This window comes from Diceros bicornis, chromosome 7, assembly GCF_020826845.1.
Source record: "Diceros bicornis minor isolate mBicDic1 chromosome 7, mDicBic1.mat.cur, whole genome shotgun sequence".
NCBI lineage: Eukaryota > Metazoa > Chordata > Mammalia > Perissodactyla > Rhinocerotidae > Diceros > Diceros bicornis.
In genome coordinates this window covers 56,060,163-56,071,104 of record NC_080746.1, presented here as the reverse complement: position 1 = coordinate 56,071,104, position 10,942 = coordinate 56,060,163, and the positions used below count along the sequence as shown (strand labels likewise).

The following is a 10,942-nucleotide window of genomic DNA, read 5'->3' as shown; positions in this document are numbered from 1 at the left end:
CTATATGTCAATTTCAGGGATTGAGAATTAGAAGCACTGCAGATTGAATACAATTGAGATAGAAGAACATGAGTCCCGATTCCTGTTGCCCAGGGTCAGCAAACAAGGAAACTTAGAGCCTTTATATCATTCTGCTTCAGGAAGCCTTTTCTGACTATAGCAGGATTTCCGAGACTACTGAAAGCTGAGTCCAGGAACGAATCATATCCTTTGTTAAATTGCATTACCAATTGAATTTCCATCTATATTGGGTTTTATGCAATGAGGAAAGGTTAAAGTTAATGCCTTGATTGGCAAAAACTTGGACCCTAGAAATTGGAATGGGAATATCTGTGATGAGCCAGAGATGAGGATATCTGTCACCTGGGTTCCCCCAAACACTTTTCACTATGTGTTCTATATGTCCCTGGCTGGACAAACCTGACAGGTCTTCAAGAGGAAACTTGGCATAGGGGAAGGAAATAAGGAGGCTGGGCTGGCTGCTAAGGGCAGAAAGAGGAATTCCCTGGACTGTATTTCGAGAAAAAGTGGAGGTCCTGGACACAGCATCTTCATGGTAAAGGGAAACTTCTCTACTTAGCTACTCATTGTCGTGGATGGGACACTATGGTGTAGCTGAGAATAAAAAGAACTGTAATGCTTTGGTGCCCACACAGATTTGGTAAGGGACTCCCCTTGCCTAAGCATAGGCTAGAGAAAGGGCATGTTCTACCTTTATGACACCATGAGGGTCAATTTCCTGTGTGACTGGTGTTGAAATATTGGTAGTGGCACAGTGAATTTGGTAGCAATTTCAGACTTTTTCCTTGAAGGGGATTTCTAAGCTGCTATTCCAGCAAAATGGGCAAGGCTGATTCACATCTATGTGTCGGCAGTCCTGAGGACATTTAGAGATACTGAAATAAGAAGTAAAAGGAAAAAGACTTAATTTCTTGCTGGTCAAATACTTGGAGTCTCTGAGAATCAAAATTGTTTGAATTAATGGAAATACGACCACAACTGCATTCGCAGGCTTGTGAAATTTGGGATTGATGGCTTAAAAAATGAATAGAAAAGTCCTATCCATTTTGTCAGTGAGTTAAGGAAAGAAAATCATGATTTTATACAATGGAGGAATACCTAAGACTATCTTTGAGAATTATTGTTCTAACTATCTGGCTGCCTAAATTGTCCACTTTTCTCTCTATTGTTATTGGTGTTTGTGAGTAGATTATTATACCTATGAATCAGGGTTCCCCAGAATTTTTTTGGTCCCGGGGTCATGCTATTTTGGTGATGGCTGCTTTGACATCCTTGTTCCTCAGTGTGTAGATGAGAGGGTTGAGGACAGGTGTGAGAATGGCGAACACCACATTGACCATGATGTGGAAGTCGAGGGGCAGGTCAGCCCTGTAGGCCACGTAGGCTATGGCAATGGATGAGTAGTAGGTGCCAACCACCAGGAGGTGGGAGCTGCAGGTGGAGAAGGCTTTCGAACGTCCTTCTCGGGAGCTGATGTGAAGCACTGAGGCCAGGATGTGGGCATAGGAGAGAAGCACCAGGAGAAGGGGCAGGAAGGATACCACCATGGCGATGCAGAAGCCCATGAAGGTCTGGGGAGTGGTGTCAGAGCAGGAGGCCTGGACCACAGCCAAGTGGTCACAGAAGCAATGGTAGATGTGAGCAATGTTGTGGAAAGCCATGTGGGAGGTCTGCACCACTGCTGGGATGGGCAGGAGGAGGGCGCTGAGCCAGGCACTGGCTGCCAGTGCAGCGTTGGTCTGTGGGGCCATGAGGACAGGGTAGTGCAGTGGGCGGCAGGTAGCCACATAGCGGTCATAGGCCATGACCACCAGGATGAAGGCTTCAGAGCAGGAGAAGCTGTGGAAGAGGTACATCTGCAGGAAGCAGGCAGGGAAGCTGAGGAAGCGGTCCCCAAGCAAGAGTAGGGACAGCATCCTGGGGACGGTGGTTGTGGTGGAGAGGACGTCCAAGGCCGAGAGGTTGATCAGGAAGAAGTACATGGGCTTGTGGAGGCTGGGCTCTGCCACCACAGCTACTAGGATCAGAGCATTCCCCACCAGAACGAGCAGATAAAGGATGAGAAAGACAAAGAAGATAGGAAGGAAAAGAGGTTTTGGCAGGGAGGGAATGCCCAAAAGGTAGAAGATGGTAGAGGAATCCTATGATCCATTACAGGCTATAGTCTCCATGGTGGGTTAAGCTGGATGCCCAGGAAGTGGGTAGTGGAAACATCTGGGAACCAGGCACATCTGGAAACCAGGACAATCAGTGTTTCTGGAATTAGAATCACATAATGATCACTATATAATTAATTTATCCACATTTATTTATGACCAACTCTAGAAGACAGATGATGGGCTCTGTCTTCATCCTATCCCAAAATTTCCTCTTTCCTTTTTTAGTTAAGTATAGAAAAAGTACCTACAATATACAAAACCATGTGTTACATGCTGGGTATGTAGTAGACAAGTTGAACAAGACAGAGAAGCTCTCCAACCTCATGGAGCTGAAATTCTGGCAGTAGAGAAAGACAGTAAGCAATGAATCACATAATTATTTAATTGCAGTTGTGTAAAGTGTTATGGAAGAACTTCTGCTGATCCTCTTTTCCATGTCCCACATGGTCCTTTTGGGGATATCACAACTCCGAAACCAGGCCCCCAAGTTTCTTTCTCTTTTGTCATTTACTTTAAGTTTTTAAAAAGTGACATCTTTGTCACCACGTTGCTAGGGAGGGCTGATTTCTCCAAGGTTTACAGCAACATGCTGTCTTCTCACCATAATTACCAACCAGGGAATGGTTCCTTTCTCTCTTGTTTGCTTGGTGCAGTGGTTCTGTCTGTCTCCATCTGATCTGGGGACTCCGTATCCTGTCTCCGGATGTGGGGCTCTTTGTCATGTTATAATGAAGGGAATAACACTGAAAATGCTCTTGGTGGCAAGAGTCATTCCTGATTGGAGTCTGAACTGATAATGACTTCTCCCACAATTGGCAGCAGTGGAGAATCCAAGACAGTATCTGTGTTACTCCCTTGAACTTGCCTCCCTACCGGCTGCTGCAGCTCACCAGGTGCTTCTGTTTAACCACCGCATGGCCCCCACCCAGCAGGCTTCCCTAGTCCCTGCTCAGAAGTGACCTGGGGAGGCTTGGGAGGCATTGTTGATGGAGATCTGCTTGCAGTAGCTGCTCAAAGGCAAAAGAACTCCTCCCAGAGGAACCAGAGGGAGTGTTTTCAACCCACAGATGGGGGACCTTTGAGCTGAGGGAGTACTGATTCTCCCTCCGCTTTGGACTTGTCCCTTGGACTAAGTGACCCCAGGCAAGCCCATGTTGATATTGGTATTGATATTGGCCTCGTTGATCCTGATGATTCCATGAGCAGTGTCCCTGTGATTTTCCTAGAGTCACCTCTAATTTCTCTCTCATCTCAAAATGCCTCACATGTATAAAATCACCAATGTGAAAACTATAAAAAACTTTTTTTATTTTCAAGTCCAACCAGTTTCCTCCCTGAAGGTCAGAGACTGAGCATAGAAAGGGCAGGGGCTTTCCAGGTGCCACAGGCAGCTGGTTGCAGAGCCACCACCAGAGCTCAGGTCTTTAATTCCCAGACAGAACTCTTTCTTTTATGCCGTGTTTCCTGGAGAATCCAGAAGTTCAAGTTTTCAGGGGAGAAAAAGTTAGGACAAAGTTTTTCTATTTCTCTTTCTGTTTTTTCATAGATAACATTAGACGAACCTATATTTCAGATTTTTATCTGAGTCTCCTTATGGCGAGTACCAAATCAAGAATTGGTATCTGGCAATGCAAATCCTCCTTTTGAATAATGTTCCAGAAGTCAGCCCCCAGGACCTAGCGAAAGAGTGAACCTGCTTTGTCCCAAATTGAGGAGGTTATCCCTCAGTTAACCAGAACCCCATCCCAACAAATTTGGTCACAGCTTTTTCTCACACCCAAAGGCTGTGACGCAAACTGCACTGCCCTGGACACTTCCGCTCTCAGAGAGGCAGTCGTGGCTGACAGTCCCCGGTGAGGCAGAGTAGGGGAGTCTGAGGGGCAGAGACGCAGAAGGCCAAAGCCAGAGGGGTCCCAAGAGGCCAAAAGTCCAGCTGCCCCTCTCCTCCCTCCTCCATCCCACCGCTTTGCAGATGGAGGGAGGGATGCTGAGACCCTAATGGAGAGGTGGCACATGGCTTTTCACTGCCAGGAGGTGAGGGACTATCCCACAGGCAGACCAGGCACGTGCTGGGTCACCAGCAAAGCAGGGGCACCAAAAATGCTTTCTGAAAGAATTCAACATTTACTTTTTCAAAGCACCATTCAATTAGCCCACCGTAGGAAATGTCTGAATTTGGCTGGACTCTCTTACACTTATTTTACAGCTTAGGGTTCTTGTTTTACTTTGAATTACATTCTACAGCTGATCGATGCAGCCTTGTGCTTAGGACCTAAAGGGGGCTGTTTCCCAGGGCACAGAACTTACGCCAGCAGGTTCTCCCGGTCAGGATTGTCTACATGCCAGTTGCAGTGCTGCTGGGGGACAGAGAAAGCCAGAAAGACCAATCATCCTAGTGTCCAGCCTGACGCCGTGCTTTCTGTACATCATCTCCTCCCGTCTTCCAACCCTGCCAGGGAGAGGTTGTGCTTCCTCCACAAATGAGAAACTGAGGGTCAGTCCGAGGCCACGGCTGGAGGCTGTTCTGGAGCCAGTCTGCTGTGCAGAGCCCCGCCTGGCAAGCAAGAGTCCTGGCTCCGGGACCAGCTCTGCCCCTCGCTGGCTGTGACTTTGGGCCCCTGACCTTGGTTTCTCGTCTGTGCAGTGAGGAGTTTGGAGGAAAAGATCTCTGAGGGGTTTCCAATTATATGAGCCCTTTTCTGAGGGTCCCTCTGTGTTTGCAGAGCAGATGTCACATGGTCCAGGCCCAAAGGGAGAGGACGATGGCTCTCCCACCTGGTGATGCCTGCTGCCAGCCGGGTTCTTTACCTTCATTATGTCATGTGGACCTTCGTAGTTAAGTGTGTGGACTTGTGAGTCAGAAAGGACTGGGATTGGAATCCCAGCTCCTACCCCCAGCTGTGTGACCTTGGGAAAGGACTTTCCCCTTTCTGAGCCTTTTCCCCTCATCTGTGACCTCCTAGGGTTGTGAGTCTTTACAAAGAGAATGCTTAAATGACACTTACACAAGAGCCTGGAACACATAAGAGCTCAAATGTGCTAGTGTTTCCAATGGTTACTGCTGCCATCAGCTTTGCTTTCCACTGGGAAGGCCTTAGTCAAGATTATTTGTATCCCACCTGTGAGCACACCCCTGGTCCAGACCTGCCAGGATATGTCCAAGGTCCAAGGTCCCACAGCCCACGTGAGCACAGCCAAGATGGATCCTGGGCTCCTACCTGTTGTGCACATCTGGTCAGTTTTCCTGATCCTTGGCCCAGGTTTATAGGCCCTGGCCTCCCTGCCCCTGTCTCCCCACCCCAGCTTTCTCTGCCTATCTCTGGACACTCCATCCCTAGCCCCACTTACCTGTTAAGCCTGGTACACACTGGCATCTCCTGTGGTGTCTCCATGTGAGGCCTTGTTGGAGGCTGAGCCATGGCCCATTAAACCCTTGGGCCCCTCCTTTCAGGAAGGCCTCCTGAGGTACCTTCCTTCAAGGTGGTGCTCTCCTGGGGCACTGCACCCACCATCCCTCAGGGATCAACTCCCTGGCATCTCCTAGATTATACATGGGGGACAGGGATAGGATTTGTCCCTAGGCTTTGCTGATAATGAGAAGGGTGTCATTAACAGCCCTCAAGGGCTCAGCACTTTACACAATGGTGTCGCCTTCATTCTCATTATGAGTCTGACTGATATCCATGGGATAGATCATCTTGCCTACCTGATTGGCCTACTCTTGCTGATTTTGGAGAGCTCTTTCTCCCATGGATACCCTTTGTAAATAGTCACATGGGATACAAGTATCTTCACAATTTGCGCCCATTCTGAGAGGTCTATCACCCTAACTCTTCTCCAGACTTCCTCTTCACCAGTCCTCTTATCTTTTCTTTTCAAGTTCCTTCATATTCAAGCAAAACCATTAGCTGTTGCTCATAATCTTGTATAGATCCATACCTCTTTCCATTTCACCTTCCAGGTGAGCTGAACCTACCAGGCGAAAAACCAGATACACAGCCAAGTGTTCTGCCCACTGACAGGATTTACCTTCTCATTGATCCTTCAAGGCCCTCCTGAATGGGGCTGTAATCAGCAGTAGTCCACTTTTTTATGGTCCCATCACAGTTTGAGGAACTATTTGTAAGTCAGGCCTAAATTTTTCTCTTCTTGAGGGAGTTGATTATAGGGAATTTCCCATGAGGCCTTATGCTGGGTTGATGGAAAGGTGTCAATGTATCAAGACTGTGTGTCATGGGAGTCTGAGCCACCTGCTCAGGCAACTTACGTGTGCCTCCAGGATCTGCTTGAGCTAGTGTACCATTTATTACTTCAACTTATGATGGGATGTTTCTGAACATATCCAATTTTATATTTTGCTTGTTCAAATTAATACCCAGTTCATAAAGGACAGCTTAGGTCTCATAGTCATTTAGGGTTCCCTCATCAGGCACCCTGATCAGTCTGTACCCGGAACAGGAACTATTTCTTTTCTTTTTTTTTTTTTTTTTGTAAGGAAGATCAACCCTGAGCTAACATCCATTCCAATCGTCCTCTTTTTGCTGAGGAAGACCGGCCCTGGGCTAACATCCTTGCCCATCTTCCTCTATTTTATATGGGACGCCGCCACAGCATGGCTTGACAAGTCGTGCGTTGGTGCGCGCCTGGGATCCGAACATGAGAACCCTCGGGCTGCCTAAGCGGAGCATGCACACTTAACCGCTGCGCCACCAGGTTGGCCCCAGGAACTATTTCTTAAAAGGAGAATAGTTATCTGCAGAAAAAAGCATGAGTCCACTCCAAAATCCTAGAGACTGCACTATGATTTGCCTATCAATAGTGTATGTTACCTCAAAAATTCAAAGAGAAGTTTTAAGTTTTGGCTATGACAGAGAAGCTTGTTTGAGACTAACCTTCTTGCCAAAAATAACTGTAAAAGCTGGACAAAATATGTAAAATAATCAGATAAGGCTTCAGAAAGCACCTGATGGCAGGCCTTGAAGGACCACAGTCCTTGAGAGAAGGAAGGCTCATGAGGTGAGTTCCACATGACCCCAGCTTTTTACCTGCGGGCATTTACCAATTTACAGGACAAGAGAATAGAGCCCAGTTAGAAAACAGAAGTCTTACTAGGCTGAGGAGATATGGGTTGGAATTCAGGTTACCAAAGTGACTGGAACTTAAGGGAAAAAATCCTGGAGAGGTGGGTACTGCAGAGAAGGAACATCAAATTCTCCTCAAGTAATTGCCTGACTCCTAAGGTAGTCATGTACAGGGAAAGACTTGCAGAATCCAGAAAAATATATCAGCTGGGAGGCTACAGAGCTGCAGAAATATTCTAGCAGCCACACGATGTTGGAGAGTCAAGAAGTTGACACTCAAGCCCTGTACAAGAGGATGGGCCTTGGTAAGTAGTCCAGGATTACAGTTGAGTCTCTGGAAATGCCAGGCTTTAGGATTAAGGGCTATTCCTATATGTAAGAGTCAAATTGAAATAGACGAGATATAGCCTAGCCTACAACAAGCAAGGATGATCCATTGGTACTCTGTTTGCTAGAAGAATACAACCCTTTCTGGAGGATGATAAATCATCCAGAGCTTTTAAAATTTTTCATCTTCAATGCTCAGTATCTAATCAAAAAGTATGAGGCAAGGTTAAAAAAAAGACCAAATGAGGAGAAAAAAAGAGTAGAAACAGAGACAAAGGTGATTCAGATACAATTATCAGCCAGCAACCTTAAATTAACTATGATTAATATATTCCCCCCCAAACAGAGAGAAAGATAGACAAAATATAAGAAATGAAGAATTTCAAGAGAGAATTAGAATCTATAAAAAAAGAATGAATGAACACTCCAGAACTGAAAAATATTTATGTGAACCTAAGAACATTTTGGTTGGGTATAAATAGGAATGGATGAGTGAACTGGAAGACAGATTAATAGAAAATATCCAATGTGAATCACAGAGAGAAAAACTAGTTAAAAATAAAAAAGAGTGCAAAACAGCGCGGGACTTGGTCACAGTTCTAATACGCATGCAATTCAAGTCCCAGAAGAAGACAGGAGAGAGAACGATGGAGAAACAATTTGTACAGAGACAATGTCTGAGAAATTTACATAACTGGTGAAAAAAAGTCAACCCACAGATTTAAGAAGCTCAGCAAATCCCAAACCAAAGCAAACAAAACAAACAAACAAACAAAAAACTCCCACAGAGGAAACACACTGCATCATAGTCAAACTGCTAAAAGTTAAAGTGAAAAACTAAAAAATAGCCAGAGAAGGTAAGATACTGTTCTTTTAACGTAGCCACAATGGGACTGATAGCTGTCTTTTCAATAGGAACTACGGAAGCCAACAGGCTGTGGGATGACACCTTTATTGTGCTAAAAGCAAAAGCCTCCTAGCCTAGAATTCTATATTCACTGAAATATCCTATAAAAATGGGATTCATACTAAAGTCTCTCAGCAAAGTGTAGGATAGAAAAGAACATCCTCAGCCTGATAAAGGGCATCTATGAAAAACCCACAGCTAAAATCATATTTAATGGTATAAGACTGAATGCTTTTTACTCTAAAATCAGGAAGTAGAGAGCATATCTTTTCTCACCACTTTTATTCACCATTATGTTGGAGGTCCTAGCCAGTGCAAAAAGAAATAAAAGGCATATATATTGGAAAGGAATAAATGAAAGTCATTATTCATAAAAGATATGATCATATATGTTGAAAATCCTAAGGAATCTATAATAGCTACCAGAATTAATAAGTACGTTTAACAAGATAACAATATACAAAACCACTATAAAAAGTATCTATTTTATTTCTATATACAAACAATAAACAATTGGAAATTAAAATAAAAGATACCATTTATGATGGCATCAAAAAACATAAAATACTTGGGTATAAATTTAACAAATTACATGCAAAACTTGTACTCAAAATTATAAAACTGCTGAGAAAAATTGATCAAGAACTAAATAAATAGAGAGATAAACCATGATTATGGATTGGAAGATCCAACATTGTATAGATGTCAAATATGCCCAAATTAGTCTATAGAATCAATGCAATACCCATCAAATACAAGCAGGTATTTTTGTGGAAATTGAGAAGCTGATTATAAATTTACATGGAAATACAAAGGACCTGGAAGAGCCAAAACAATTTTGAAAAAGAAGAATAAATTGGGAGGACACATGCTGTGTGATTTTCAGGATATCCATATGGAGAAAAGTGACACTTGATCCTTACCTCGTATCATATACAAAAATGAATTCAAAATGGCTCATGAACCTAAATGTTAAAAACTACAACTATAAAACTTCCAAAAGAAAACATGGGAGAGAAATCTTTGAAACCATGGGGCAGGCAAAGATTTCTTAAATAGGATCCTAAAAGCATGAAATATAAGAGAAAAAAGTGATAAATTAGACTTGATCAAAATTTAAAACTTCTGCTCTTCAAATGACATCATTAAGAAAACTAAAAGGCATGCCAAACACTGGGAGAAAATAGTATATATATGACAAAAGACTTGTATTCAAAATATATAAAGAACTCCTACAACTCATTAATAAAAAATAACCCATTTTTAATGGTCAATAAATATGAACAAACACTATAAAAATGATATATTAATGGTCAATGGACACAGGAAAAGATGCTCAACACCATTAGTCATCATGGAGTATAAAAGAAACCACAATGAGCTACCACTATATACTCATTAGAATGTCTAGAATTAAAAATACTGATAATATCAAGTGATGGTGAGGATACAGAGCAACTGAAATGATAGATAATACATTGCTTGTGGGAATAGAACACTTTGGAAAGCAGTTGCAGAGTTAGTTTTAAATTAAACTTACCACATGACTCAGCAATTTTACTCCTAGGTATTTCCCAACAGAAATGAAATCATATCTCCATACATATGTATAGAATTGTCCTTGGAAACTTTATTTATAATAGCCGAAAACTGGAAACAAACCAAACGCCCAACAACTGGTGAATGAATATGTATATCCATACAATGAAATAATTCTATAATAAAAAGAAAGAACTACTGATACATGCAACAACCTGGATGAATTTTTAAAACGTGCTGAGCAGAATCCAGCGCAAAAGAATATATACTATATGATTCCATCTATATGAAACTCTAAAAAAGACAAATCTAATCCATAGAGACAGAAACTAGATCAGGGGTTGCCTGGAGCCAGAGTTGAGATGGGAAACTGACTGGAAATGGGCACATGTGAACTTTTGGGTTGAGGGAGATAGTCTATTTCTTGATTATGGTGGTGATTCTGGGGGTATATGCATTTGTTAGAACGCATCAAATTTTATACTTATAATACGTGCATTTTATTATTTGAATTTTATACCTCAGTAAAGTTGATTTTAAAAAATTACGTCTAGAGGGGAAAAAAAGAGGTAAAGTAAAGAAGTTAGAGGTGTTTTTAGTCTGGGTTGTTGAGTGGCCACGGAGAGAGTCAATGAGACTCCAGGGATGGAATGCCACTAAGGTAAGAGTATGTGGTGATGAGGTGACCTATTTGACTATCGCCTGTAGTCTTTGGGATTATGTTCCTACCAAGCAAAGGCAAAACTTTGATGAACCTGATAGTTGTTGCCTAGAATAATTTCACGGGAATAAAGAATGTCCACATAAAGGTGAAAGTAGATAATTTCTTACAGAGTGCAACTGAAAAGCTCCAATATTAGACTGACCAACTGGAAGTAAATAAGGAACTATAGACCTGTCACGGGATG

At 43.0% G+C, this 10,942-nt stretch overlaps 1 pseudogene; it reads right to left on the bottom strand.

Moving 5' to 3' along the window:
- Positions 1-1,226: 1,226 nt before the first annotated feature.
- Positions 1,227-2,192, bottom strand: LOC131409006 (olfactory receptor 2AT4-like; annotated as a pseudogene).
- Positions 2,193-10,942: the final 8,750 nt, after the last annotated feature.